Source organism: Magallana gigas, chromosome 5, assembly GCF_963853765.1.
Source record: "Magallana gigas chromosome 5, xbMagGiga1.1, whole genome shotgun sequence".
Classification (NCBI taxonomy): Eukaryota; Metazoa; Mollusca; class Bivalvia; order Ostreida; family Ostreidae; genus Magallana; species Magallana gigas.
The window spans coordinates 25,016,541-25,030,472 of record NC_088857.1 but is presented as its reverse complement, the minus strand read 5'-3'; the positions used below and the strand labels follow the sequence as shown (position 1 = coordinate 25,030,472).

The window sequence follows — 13,932 nt, the reverse complement described above, 5'->3', positions numbered from 1 at the left end:
AGAATTTCATAGATAAATGAATTTAATACTTTATAATTTGGACATTTTCAATAATTTTCAAATGCTACTTTAATGCATATTTCAATGCATAGATGTATAGAAATATATTCATTTTATGAACAATATCTTTTTTTAGGTCACCTGAGTCACTCAGGTGACCTATTGCAATTGGTCTTCGTCCGTCGTCGTGCGTTGTGCGTCGTGCGTCGTGCGTTAACAATTTTACATTTTTAACTTCTTCTTTAAAACTACCAGGCCAATCGTTACCATTTTTGGTGTGAAGCATCTCTATGGTAAGAAGAATCTAAATTGTGAAATTTATGGCTCTACCACCCCTGGGGTGCCACGGGCGGGGCCAAATATGCAAAAAAAGCCAAATTTTCAAAAATCTTCTTCTCTACTTCCACACAAGTGAGGAAAAAACTGAATGCATGGTTATGATGTCCATGAGGCCCTCTACCAAAATTGTGAAATTTATGGCCCCTGGGTCAGGGGTTCTGGCTCTAGGGTGGGGCCAATATGGCCATATAGTAAAAATATATTAAATCTTAGAAAATCTTCTTCTCTACTCCCATATATATTTGTTAAAAACTAAATGCATGGTTATGATGTCCATGAAGCCCTCTACCTAAATTGTGAAATTCATGACCCCTGGGTCAGGGGTTCAGGCTCTAGGGTGGGGCCAATATGGCCAAATAGTAAAAATGTATTAAATCTTAAAAAATCTTCTTCTCTACTCTCATATATATTTGTTAAATACTAAATGCATGATAATGATGTCCATGAAGCCCTCTACCTAAATTGTGAAATTCATGACCCCTGGGTCAGGGGTTCAGGCTCTAGGGTGGGGCCAATATGGCCAAATAGTAAAAATGTATTAAATCTTAGAAAATCTTCTTCTCTACTCCCATATATATTTGTTAAAAACTAAATGCATGGTTATGATGTCCATGAAGCCCTCTACTTTAATTGTGAAATTCATGACCCCTCGGTCAGGGGTTCAGGCTCTAGGGTGGGGCCGATATGGCCAAATAGTAAAAATGTATTAAATCTTAGAAAATCTTCTTCTCTACTCCCATATATATTTGTTAAAAACTAAATGCATGATTATGATGTCCATGAGGCTCTCTACTAAAATTGTGAAATTCATGACCCCTTTGTTAGGTGTTCATGCTCTAGGGTGGGGCCAATATGGCCATATAGTAAAAATGATTTAAATCTTAAAAAATCTTCTTCTCTACTCCCACAAATGTGGGCAAAAAACTGAATACATGGTTATGATATCCACAATCTCCTTTACCTAAATTGTGAAATTCATGGCCCCTGGGTCAGGGGTTCAGGACATGAGGGGGGGGGGCAATATGGCAATTAAGTGTTAATGCATATAATGTTTAAAAATCTTCTTCTCTATTCTCACACATCTGTATAAAAAAACCGACTAATAATTATGTTTACCAGTCCTCTACTGAAATTTTAATTTTCATGTCCCCTGGGGTATGGGTTTTGACTCTAGGGCAGGGCCAAAATGGATGTATAGATGCTAATGCATATAACATTAAAAAATTATCTTCTTTACTCCCACACACCTGAAAGGAAAACTAAATTCATTATTTTGTAGACCAGATCTTTTAGTTTTTCACCAAAATTATAGGTTTCACAGTTCTTTTTGAATTAAATGTGGTTGTCATTACAAATTTATAATTTTTCTACTCCAGTATGAAACCTAATTAATTAGATGCATATATGAGACTCCATGACAAGTTTGTGTATTGAATATATGCTACTCAGGTGACCGTTAAGGCCAATTGGCCTCTTGTTTATAATAATTGTAGCAACTTTTATTTTAGTACGAATGACCTGTCATAAAGTGTTATCAGCCTACTTCTTCTAATTATCCATTTATCGGTAGCCTTACCGATTTGAGTGTCTCTATGCAAGACCCCCTGATTTTATTTATAGTGATAATCAATTAAATACCTACTCTCTGGGGCCCCCTCTTTATACAATAAATATGTGAAATCTACATCAATTTTGATAGTTTTTCAGACACGAGTAAATAAAAACGACATCTTTAAAACAGTTTCTATAGTTCTGACACATATCTGTTGCAGGGATAAAGTAATTATCGCTATTCCTAAGAAAATATCACAGCGGAAAATTATCCTGGTTTGTACGCGAAGTAAATAACAGTCATTTAATTATAATGGAGAAGACAAATAAAAATTTTGAATGTTTTTAATTTGAGGAATTGAGTACATTGAGGTACAATTTTCTTCTTCACATCTATACATGTAGGATTTTTTAAATAAAAAACAATAACTATTATATATTTTTTTTAAATACAATAACTGGTAAGTAGTTGATGAAAAAAATGTACCTATATGCTCTCATATATTTTGATCACTTTACAAAGTGGGAGGAGGGGGCAGAACGAAAATATAGGGAATTGGAAGTTAACAACTTAACAGTGTACCCCTACCAAATGTTTAGTTTTATATCTTTTGAGGATTTTCTTATTCTGGTAAAAAATAGTATTTCATGAAGGTACAATGTCAAAGATTACGTGTATGCTAAAATAAGTATAAAATTCGAATACTTTATAATATTTATTTTTTGTTATTCTACCGAGGGACCATATGGCACAATATCTTTTGAACGCCCATTGTTGCTCAGGTGAGCGATGTGGTCCCATCGGCCTCTTGTTTCAAATAGCGGTCCCCATACAATTCGCCTCAGTTTAAATCAGCCAGTACCGTAATTGCATGCTTTCATATTTACTTTTTTGCGTACTGCGTCATCAAAAAGTGGTGTATAGAGCCAGCTTAAGTTTTTAATGGTTAATGGTGCAAATATGAGTAGCAAGTTAATTGCGATTTTTTGTCTATTATAATGAATATTTTCTTGAAAAGTTGCATATAAATAGCTTTATCAAGCTATTTTGAATAGCTTAATAAAGCTATATAGCTAAATCTAGAGATTGTACTGGACTTGAACAAACTCGGTGCTTATAAGTCCCCTACCATTTTTCACCGGAGGGGACTATAGCTTTCCTCTGCGTCCGCCAGTCTGTCCATCTGTCTGTATGTCCCACTTCAGTTTTCCACACTTTTTTTCTTATGCGTTTGAGGAATAATATGAAATTTGCAGAACAGCTTCAAAGTGTCAAACTACAGATCAAGTTTACACTTTTGTAGCGTCTGGTTGACATATTTTTGAGAAAATAAATTTTTTATATTCCAATTTTTTTATGTTCTGGTTTGTTATCAGAATAAATGAGGAAAGTATGTTGTCAGTAATAATATCGTGCATTTCTTGGACCATTCCTTTTATTGTTTCTAACAAACAAATAAGCTCTGTAAAATAGTGTCAAGCATTGTGTTGTAAATTTAATCGACAAGGTTTTATGTATTATTACAATCGGGTTCATTATTAGGTTGGTCTGTTGAGATGGTAAGAAATGATATTCTGCATAATGGTGCATTGTTTTCACAAATTTCTACAAACCGGTAGGGGACGTTTATTGTTTATGCAATACTCTCAGAATGCTTGTTTAATTTTTCCTAGAGTAGGGTCAACCTTGGTTATATGATTAGAGAAATACTAAGAATAAATCCAAATACAAAATTAACCTCTGATATGATTTGAACAAGCAATTCTGTTTGCCACCACTGTGATACAATGTTCAGCCAGATATCAATTCATAGGACACTGTCAACGTCACCAATACACCTTCAAGTCACCAAGACACAAGGTACAGCAACAGGTTTACTGGTAATAACTGAGTGGTCTAGCTTACAATTCTGTTGCTGTCCGACACGTACAGCTCACATCCCTGTTCTGTAGAACACTACCCGAAGAGTTTCACCAGACGACCTCTCAACTTGCTTACAGATAGAAGAATGACTATATGAGGGTCAATCAAAAAGTACGAAAACTTTTGCTATAGCTATGTTATTTAACTTCAAATTATTACTAAATTTAGTAGACATAATTAAGCATTTGTTTCAAACAATTTAAAATCAAAACAGTTCATATATTCCTTTATTTCTAAGAACTATTTAGAATCCAATCCTGCAAAAATGAGGTCACGATGTACGGTCAAACCTTGTGTTCTGTAAACAATAAACCATATTCTGTTGAAAGTAATATCCCCATAAATTTAGCTTAAAACCAACTAATACTGAAAACTGAAATAAAAAAATGTTCATGATATTCTATGTACCAAATATTGACGGGATATATAGATTTGTTGAACAGATATCAGTAACTAAAGACATATAGCCCTCTTTAAAATTGACTACAAAGATTGATGTCGCCAAACGTCACAGCGCAACGAAGAGTATAAACAGTGTGGATCTAACTCGAAAAAAACCCCGATAAAAACTGTGGAAATGCTTAATGGTGAAAAAAATTATTTGCACATTTGCGTGTAACTCTAGCACGTTCTGTGGGGGTTGTGGTAAATGTATTTTGATCATCAAACAGTATGAAAGAGAAAAGAATATCTATAAATATTTAATAAAAAAATAAATAATGTCATCTGACATTCAGGAATTTTCTGAAGAGACATGCGGTAAAAATAAGAAAACTTGGAGGAACTTACTTAGGATTTTCGAACAAATGTGGACAACTTAGATGTCAAGTGATATAGTGCTGATTTAAACTGTAAGGTGAAAAGCACAAAAGACTCAGGGTGATAAAAAGATTGGATATTTTTATTAACTGTGCTTGTGTCATCTTGACGTCATGTTTTCAACGCCGTGGATGCAAAACATGTTGTCTTTAAAACCGGGTAACCAAAATACCTTTTCATTAAATGGAATGAAACTTCGTATATCAATGAAATAAGTATTGTTGCTTAAGGTATAAGGACCACATTTTGTACCTAATAAATGAATGGTCTGATATTCTTAAACATGATATCATTTTGAAGATGTTATCAAATAAAAATACTCCACCAAAGGAATTTTCAAAATATTGATTATGGTCCAACTAATTACACCTTGAATTTTGCATTGGAGTCTATGGGCAACGTATGTTTTAATAAGATATTGTAAAAAGTAACTTAAAATTTGTAAAACTCTCTTGGTTAATAAATGCATAAACTTTCTCTTTTTTAAAATATGAAATAAAATGAAACATTTACCGCAGATATTTTGACGAAATTAAATGTTCTTCTTTTTTAACAAGGGGAGATAACTCTTTAAAAAAATTTAAGGTGCAAAATGACCGGCTTCTTATATGTGGTCATGTGAATTTGGTTCATTTCACTTTCATTGTTATCTTGCAATACATATTTAACTGGTTTAAAATGATTCAAAATGGCTTTAATGAAAAATACATGATAGACAGCCACTTTGTCTTTGTATTTTTTGATTGACCCTCGTATAACACACAGGTTCCCACCGATTTTTCTAATCATACAATGTACATATGTAAACAATAATTAAGCAATGACTGTTCAGAAACAGAGACATCTGATTGGCTAAATGGATGATACATTTCAATCCGGAAGTAAAATTATTACACAGGCAGGGTATTACCCGACTATTATTGCATTTCTAACACAATCTAGCTATAAGCTAGACACTTTTTAATTTCTTCTTTTTACTTCAATTTTTAGAGACAACCCTGCACAGGGTTGTGGTTAACCATTGAAACCTTAGGGGCCATTTTGGGCCCCTAACTGGTCAAAGTTTATTGGCCCACAGTTGAACTTTCGGGCCTGCATACTACCAGTACATAGATAAATTCTATTAAAATTAAACATTGTGAATAAACGGCTGTATGTCATATATCATCATTATCAAGTCGTGCATATGATCGATCTTTTTTTATAGTGTCTTAGTAACACAATACTGTTTAACTGCATAACAGGACATAAAGTAAATCAGTGTTTTTTCTCACCATTTTGGACTGGGGGCTGGGGCCCTTTCAATTGGGAAAAAAGCAACAAAACAGGAAAATTGGGAAAATTCATTTTTATTGATTATAAGAAAATTTAACAATTTCTATCATTTATTCAAATACTAATTAAAGCTCAATGCTTCTTTTTCTAGAACTTTGAAATCTTCATTATTCTAATCAGTCTATCTTGAAAATTTTGAAAACTTGCACATAAATTTTTTTTTTGAAAATTACAATAGGGAATTTTGGGGTTCAAATTAGGGAAAATATTAGGAAAGGACTATATATGGTTTGAGCCAAAAATGGCCCCCTAAAATGAACATTGTAATTTTACTGTAATTCTTTGTTTTATTTTTACAAATATACATTTGAAGTTTTTTCATAATTTTCATTTTTATTTTAGTGCCCAGAATTTTTAAATACGACATAAAGTTTACCTTTTCCCGCCATTTTCTCATTTTTAGCATAAAACGGCTTGCTTTGAGGCAGTTTTTCTTTAAGGAAACATAAAGCGACTGCCTGAACAAACAAAATATTTTCACCAAAGATGTATCTCTCCAATACTTAAAAGTGACAAAAAGTTTGTTCTTGTTCAAAGAGTCGCTCTATATTTCCCATTCGAAAAAAGATTTTAAAAATGTCAATTTTTGATAGATTTTGATTGAATTATAAAAATAGCGTCACTTCTGACGTCATATACTGCCAGTGAGTGCATATAAATCAAATAATTAAGTGAAAAACATATTTCATGTCATCTCTTTTATAAAATAACACAACAAATTAGTGTACCTGAATCATTTTAAAAAATAGTGAATTTTGGGGGCCAAATTTGACTAATATCATATATATATAGTTCTTTCCAACTGGGATAGGGGTGGAATTTCGGCCCCAAATCAGGGCCCCCCAAAAACAGTGTAAATAAGTTTTAAATCAAATCATAATTATTGCTGATCTTCCTACACGTGGATAAACTGTAAAGTCCGACATGAGACAGGTGTATGCTTCTGACACTGGATGTTGTTAAATACAAACATTGACCAATTGACCACATGAAGAGTCAACAGGTGGCTGATCACATAATGGCGAATACACTGGTAAGAACTGTTTGATGCAAGGAACAGTGGTGTGCGAGGATTAATAATATAATATATGGAAATAAAATTAAAAATAAGGTATTTTTGATGAATAGTGTACATTGTACACTCATTGTACACTCGTACAACCCCCATTATATATTAATTGGCAGTCATGAGCCAGTGGCATTCAGAAATGCGCTCTGAGAAAATGTATAATATGCACCAGATTTAGAGAAGGGGTGGGAGTGAGGGGTCCAAACCCCCTCCCCCTCCCCATGAAAATTCATTTATATCAATAGTAAAATTACCAAAAGTACACCTTGGACCCCAATGCTCTTACAGACATGTAAATGCTCTAACCCATTGCACTTCAATGTTAGGTAACATTATTTTGGGGGTAAATATTATACATGTATTTATACTTTATTGTTTATTTCAATAGTAAGTATACATCACTATATGCAGGTGTCCTTCACCCTCATAAAGCTGTTATTTACCTAATTAAATAGTGCAAGGGGTTTTGAAGAATAGGTCATAAAAATACATGCATGTTACAAATAACTGATCTTTGTCTGAAGTTGCGTACACAACACACCTGTATGCAGGTCTCATTAGCGGGTACTAGTTTTACCCAGCTCTTTGATTAGATGGCGGCCGGTTTCTTGTATACATGTACATGCATGTGTTTTCCATATGCAGAAAAGGATTAGTTAACATGCATAAACATTCCTTTTGTGATGATCAGCTAAAGGAATTCATTATTGTGCTTTAATAATTGGATTATCATTATGATGTTGACCAATATAGGTAAGCATAATACATGTAGTAGCACAATATAATGAGATGCCAGCATACATAAGTATTACGGTGCTTTAACTTTCTAGATAAGTGATCTCTTTTTGACAGCATACTGTATCATCATCTTTTAATATTTAAATATTAAGCTTATCATCGTTACCTATCATATCGCATTTTTAAAGTTTCTGTCATTTTAATTGCAAAAGTTAGTTTTTCGTTTGTCAGACTTGCACTATTGAGTTGACCTGTATAAACAATTTCTTATTAAATTTGTGTATTACATGTAAGTAAGTGTAGAGACTTATCATTTTTATATGAGTTATAATAGGAAGGAAGGAAGGAGTATTTCTTTCTTAATGTATTATAATGCATCAAATACAATGTATGCCATGACCTTATGGGACTGTTCTGACCCCATGAAACAGGAAAATACAAAATATCTTCAAATGTCATTATGATGCATCAAATGGTGTAAAGTACATGACCCAAAGGTGTTGTCTTTATAAAACCTCCTCCCCCCTTTATGAAATAGAAAATGATGATACACTGTATATTTTTTTACTTCTGAGATCCTCATCCCTGAACCATATAATTTATTCTTGCTCTTTGTGTCATTGAGCATCAAGTTGTATATATAAGTTATGCCCCCTTGGAGACACCCTGACATTCTAGAACTAGAAATAATAAAGTATTTTATCTTATTCATATGTAGTGTTTGATCCATGTGGGTAATTCCTAGCCTAATGATGACACTGCTTTGTTAAGGAGACTTTACAATTGCCCCAAATACTGTGGAATCATTAGATTTCGAGGTGGCTCAATTTTCGTGGAATTCGTGGTTACCTCTCATCCACGAAATAACATCCTCCACGAATTGTTAATTAGGGTAATAAAGTCATATTTCCTTTTGTAGATATATGAAAATACACAAAATTTCGTCCCCGCGAACCTGTAAATTTAAGCCATCCACGAAAATTGGCCCCCATGAAATTTAATGATTCCACAGTAGAATACACATGCTTATAACATTTTGTTTCTAAATCTTAAAAATTGAATTAAACAATTCCCAAAATGTTAATGTGCATTAGGAGAGAAAAAGCAATCAAGAAATGATTTAAAATTTGCTACTGTACACATGTAAGAATGTAAGAAGACTGAATCGTTAGAACCAGGTTTGATTGGTGGGTGGGGGGGGGGGGGGGGTGGATGTGGAGAATAAACATTTATAACTTGAATCATTTATTGTTATTAATTTTAACTTGTCAATGAATATCAGGTTTTTTTTTAGGCCTCAGAAGTCATATTTCTACCTTGGGATCCAAGGTAGAAATATGACTTCTGAGGCCTAAAAAAAAAAAATGTGTGTTTAGGGAAACCCGACCTAACCTAGAAAAATGCCCCGATCCGACCATTTTTATATGTCTGTTTTCATCCGATTGTGAATTTTATATTATTTCTATTAAAAAATCTGTTTTTAGATATGACACAAACAAACATTCTTAGGATTCATACAAAAAAAATCAAAGTACTGAAGTACTGAAAGCCGGGCTCTTTTGGTGTGTCTTTATGCATATTGTGTAGTAAAGACTGAAAATCTCTCTCTCTCTCTCTCTCTCTCTCTCTCTCTCTCTCTCTCTCTCTCTCTCTCTCTCTCTCATGATTTAATGTCGGCAAAGCATTAGAGAGCGACCAAATTTTGTAAGCGGCTATAAACAAAAAATAAGTCTGTCTAGTAGAAGTTAAAAAGTTCAACAGTTGCTGCCTTGAATTTTGCAACAAGCATTATATATTCAATCCCCGTTTCTTTATCGTGCAGCAAAGTAGTTCATGGAAATTCATGTGCATTGTATGTGTTCAAAATGCATAGTAATGTTTTAAAAACACGTTATTAATAAGAAAACTAAAAAAGATAGACAATTCATTCGAAATTTAAAAAAAAGAAACAAAATGCCAACACTTTTGACAAAACGTGGCTCTTTGAGTAACTATTTGGTATAGTGGAAGCTCCACCTTGACCCTGTTTGGTTTTTTAAGGCGTCGAGCTAATGCTCGGCAGCCTTCTAGCGATCGTCTGGATTGGCAATCGTCCAAAAATTCATGCACTGCACCGCCTTTTTAATGCACATAAAAAATAAGTTCCTTGAAGTATTAAACGTATTACAAGATTTGTATTCCTTTTATTCAACTAAATTGTGTACAAAAAAACCAACTTTGCCTCCCTGGTTATTGACAACTCATTGCATTAGTATAAATTTGCTTAATCAAGAAATGGCGGATGAATACAATAAGGTGCAATGTAAACATTCCCTAAAATATTATTTAAGTTTATCACTTACATTTTGATTGGAGACTGTGCCCGATAGAAATAAAATTTGATATGTAAATGTATTTGTTATCGGGCATGGTCTCCAAAATAATTGTAAGCGATAAACTTATCCAGAGATTTTGTTGCAAGTAATAAACACGATAATGCAGTTGGTTTGGTCGAGCATTTTAGATAGCACGTGTTGTGGATTTGTTTGTAAACAACCATAGCATAGGTAATCTTGTTTCAAACGGGAATTGGAATAAATAAAAGTATGTTTTATTATTATAATTAGGGACACACTGTTAATGTATTCAAATTATGAGCCTGTGAAATGTGCAAAGATTTTTTAAAGCAGAAAGAAAATAATAATTTTTTTTTAACTTTGAAATTTCTTCGATTTTTGTAACCATGATGAGTTATTGTATTATAAACTCATCACTACCTATTTTATAACGAAATATACTGATTATTGTTTTTGAAACAGCACAAAACGTAATTTATTTCCTTTTTTATTCTAATATTATTTGATAAACGACTACATATATTAGTACAGAAATTCAAATTATTGATATCATTCTATATAAAAGAAAATGTCAGCTCGACGCCTTAGTGGCCGTTCCGGCCTCTGATTGTTTATTTGTGCTATTTATAGTAACATTGGCGATTGGCCTGCCTATAGCCAGGACTCTGCTTTCAGCAGAGCCCGGCTAAAAAATGATAAAATAAAAAAATATCCCTACCTACCTAACCTAATTTTTTCATCAGTGTTAACCTAACACACAACTTTTTTTTATAGGCCTGATCATATCTCAATAGATCATTTGTCAACTATGCAAGGTGTAGTGTAAATTTGTTTTAAGAATAACATTTTTTACCAGTTTATAAAACTTTTTAGACCCCAAATTTTATTTTTATTTTAAACGATCATTCGACAATTAAGGGGGGGGGGGGGGGGCAACAGTTTATATTTGAGTTTGTTTGGGGATGGGGGTTCCAAGTCATATATTTGACTTTTTTTATGTACTAATTTGAATTAAGACTAAGCCATACTACAGTCGATGTCATGAACATGAATTGAAGACCAAAACACTAACTGATACATGTATATATACATAGGAAGCATTACAAAACATAGATTATTGATCTATATCTTGGTTCTTAAATTGAATCATATATCATGAGGATATCTTATTGTTTCTTTGTTCAAGGCATTTCAGATGGTATATAGGTCATGATCCCAAGTGCTCCTCCTGAAATTATCAAATATCATAAAAACCATTGAGATCCCCACCTTAATCCAAAGATATTATTCCTCCTTAGATCATGGCGCATCAGATCATTATGGCATGTAAGTTATGACCCTAAGGGGTCATCCTGACCCCCTTAGAATAAGAAATTGTCAATTATCTTTAAATTATTGACGTTTGATGATCTTATCTTGGTTTAATTCTTAAGTCTCCTGAATGAAATTTGGAGACTTATTGTTTTTGTACGGTTCTTATTACATGTATTATTATTCTTTGTCTTCTTCTTTTTCTTCTTTCCCGCTCTGAACTTGTTTCTCAGAGATGGCTGAACAGAATTGTACAAAACTCTAGGATACGATAGGCCTGCATATCTAGTTGTGCACCCTGGTTTGATTTTTCTCATTTTGGGTTAGACAACCACTTTTCTCTGGGAGGAGGGGGGGGGGGGGTTCAAAAGGGTCTAACATTGAACCTTGTAGGAAGAATCGTAGACTCTATTGTAAATGGTAACTTGAAAACGGACAAAGATAATAATATAGGGTTTTCATAATCATATATTGACTGTTACTGGTAATATATAGGGTTTATAAGATCTGACCCCTGGGGTCATCCCCACCCCCCAGGAATTGGAAATTACAATATATCTCAGAAACTGTTATAATCATGACCCCTAAACCATATTGTTTCTGATGTCAAGTGGCATCAAATGTTATGTCGGTCATGGGCCCTGTTGGTGGTCCTGATCCCCCTTGAACAGGTCTAGGCAACCTCCGTTTTTGGAGGATAGCTCAATTTCAAGATGGCTGCTGATTTTTACCATATATGGAAAGTCACTTTGCATTGTGGGTGAAATTATCCTCCATTTTTGGAGGATAGCATGGGTATATTTCAAAGGCTTCGTGCATATCTTTAATGAGAAAATGCAAGCACCAGACCATATGGGAATTAAAGTTAAGGAAATAAACTAATGATTGTATGCGGCGATTTGAAATTCTAATTGTATAGTATTTTCACAATATGCTTTGAAAGTGTGTACTTCCTGTGTTCAGTTAAACAAATGACATAGACTATTTACATCTGTTTCATTTAATAAAAACAACAAAAAGTGATGTTTATTCCTCATTTAGACATTAATGAGTTCATTCACGTTTAGAGACACATAATAGATATCTTGATCTGCTATATTGTACATGTACAAAGTAAATGTTTGCATATACCTTAAGAACTTTGTAGCTCTTATTCTAATTAATTCACAGGTTATTAAGTATCATTTAAATTTAATCCCTTCACACAAAAAGACATTGTTAAATTTTATCAATCAAAATGATACCATTTATAGATATCAATTATCCTGAATATTGAAAAAAATGTGAGAGTCTTCACATAAGATATTTTTCTTTAAAATCAGCCCTGCAATTATTTAAACTTAAATATTTATTAAATATTATCAATAAATATGATTATTAATAGCCAAAAAGGTGATATTTTTATTGTATAATAATTATATTTTATTCATAGTTAACTCCCTTTGTAAAAACAAAGTTAATTGCCCTTCACCTGAAAAGATTCACCAGGGGGCGCAAACATCTATCCTCCAATTTTGGAGGATAAAATCTATCCTCCAAAAACGGAGGTTGCCTAGACCTGTTGAACAGCAAGTTCCTTAATATCTTCAAAACAGTTGAGATCCCCACCCTTAAACCATATATATTCTTGTTCCTTGTGTCAAGGGACATCAAACTATATGTAGGTCATGGGCCCCAGAGGTGGTCGTGACCCACCTCGAACAGGAAGTACACAAATATCTCTTGAGATCCCCACCCCTTAACCATATATTTTCTTGATCCTTAAAGGGCATCAAACAGTATGTAGGTAATGGGCCTCGGGGTTAAATTTAATTTTTCAAAACCGTAATGCACATCTATAGAACAGTCCCTATCATATCCCAAGATATGATGTGTCTATCCATTAAGGTGGAATATTTACACACCTGGAAAAAGTCGATCAAATTAACAGGAATTTTTTTGATAATGAAAGATATAATGATGAATAAACTGTACAAATGTCAAATAAGCAAAAAATTTGCAGTTTCGGGATAAAAAATGAATATTTAAAATAATTATTCCAGTAAGTAACAACAAAAGCCCATTCGGGATTCAAACTCGGGATGTACGGATAACAAGTCTGACACTTTATCCACTCGGCAATGGAGTATTAAGTTACATGTTTTAGTCCATAAAATTAAAAACGTTATTTTTTGTTGCCCACTTAAGTTAATAAAAAAAAAAAAATTCTGGAACCTGATCACACTTCAATATGACACCCCCAATCATATTCTAGAAGATCATTTGGCTACTGCAAAAAAAAGACGTTTTTGAAACCAGTTAAAAAAAACCCCCAAAAACACGTCATTTTTCAGCCATTAAATGACCCCAGGACAAAATTGAAAATTCTGAAACCTTATTGCGCATCTATAGGATACCCTAAAACATATTCCAAGAGATGATTTGTCTACTGTTGAAAATGTAGGAGGAAGAAGGTTTTTTGTGAAAAAACATCATTTTTTACAAATTATTTGATCCCCAGGACTACCAGA

At 33.3% G+C, this 13,932-nt stretch overlaps 1 protein-coding gene across 4 annotated transcripts in view; it reads left to right on the top strand.

Annotated features, from left to right (window-relative positions):
• Nucleotides 1-13,932, top strand: part of LOC105337787 (CCR4-NOT transcription complex subunit 11) — a 76,205-nt gene that overhangs the window by 2,184 nt on the left and 60,089 nt on the right. The gene's annotated exons all lie outside the window — the stretch shown is intronic.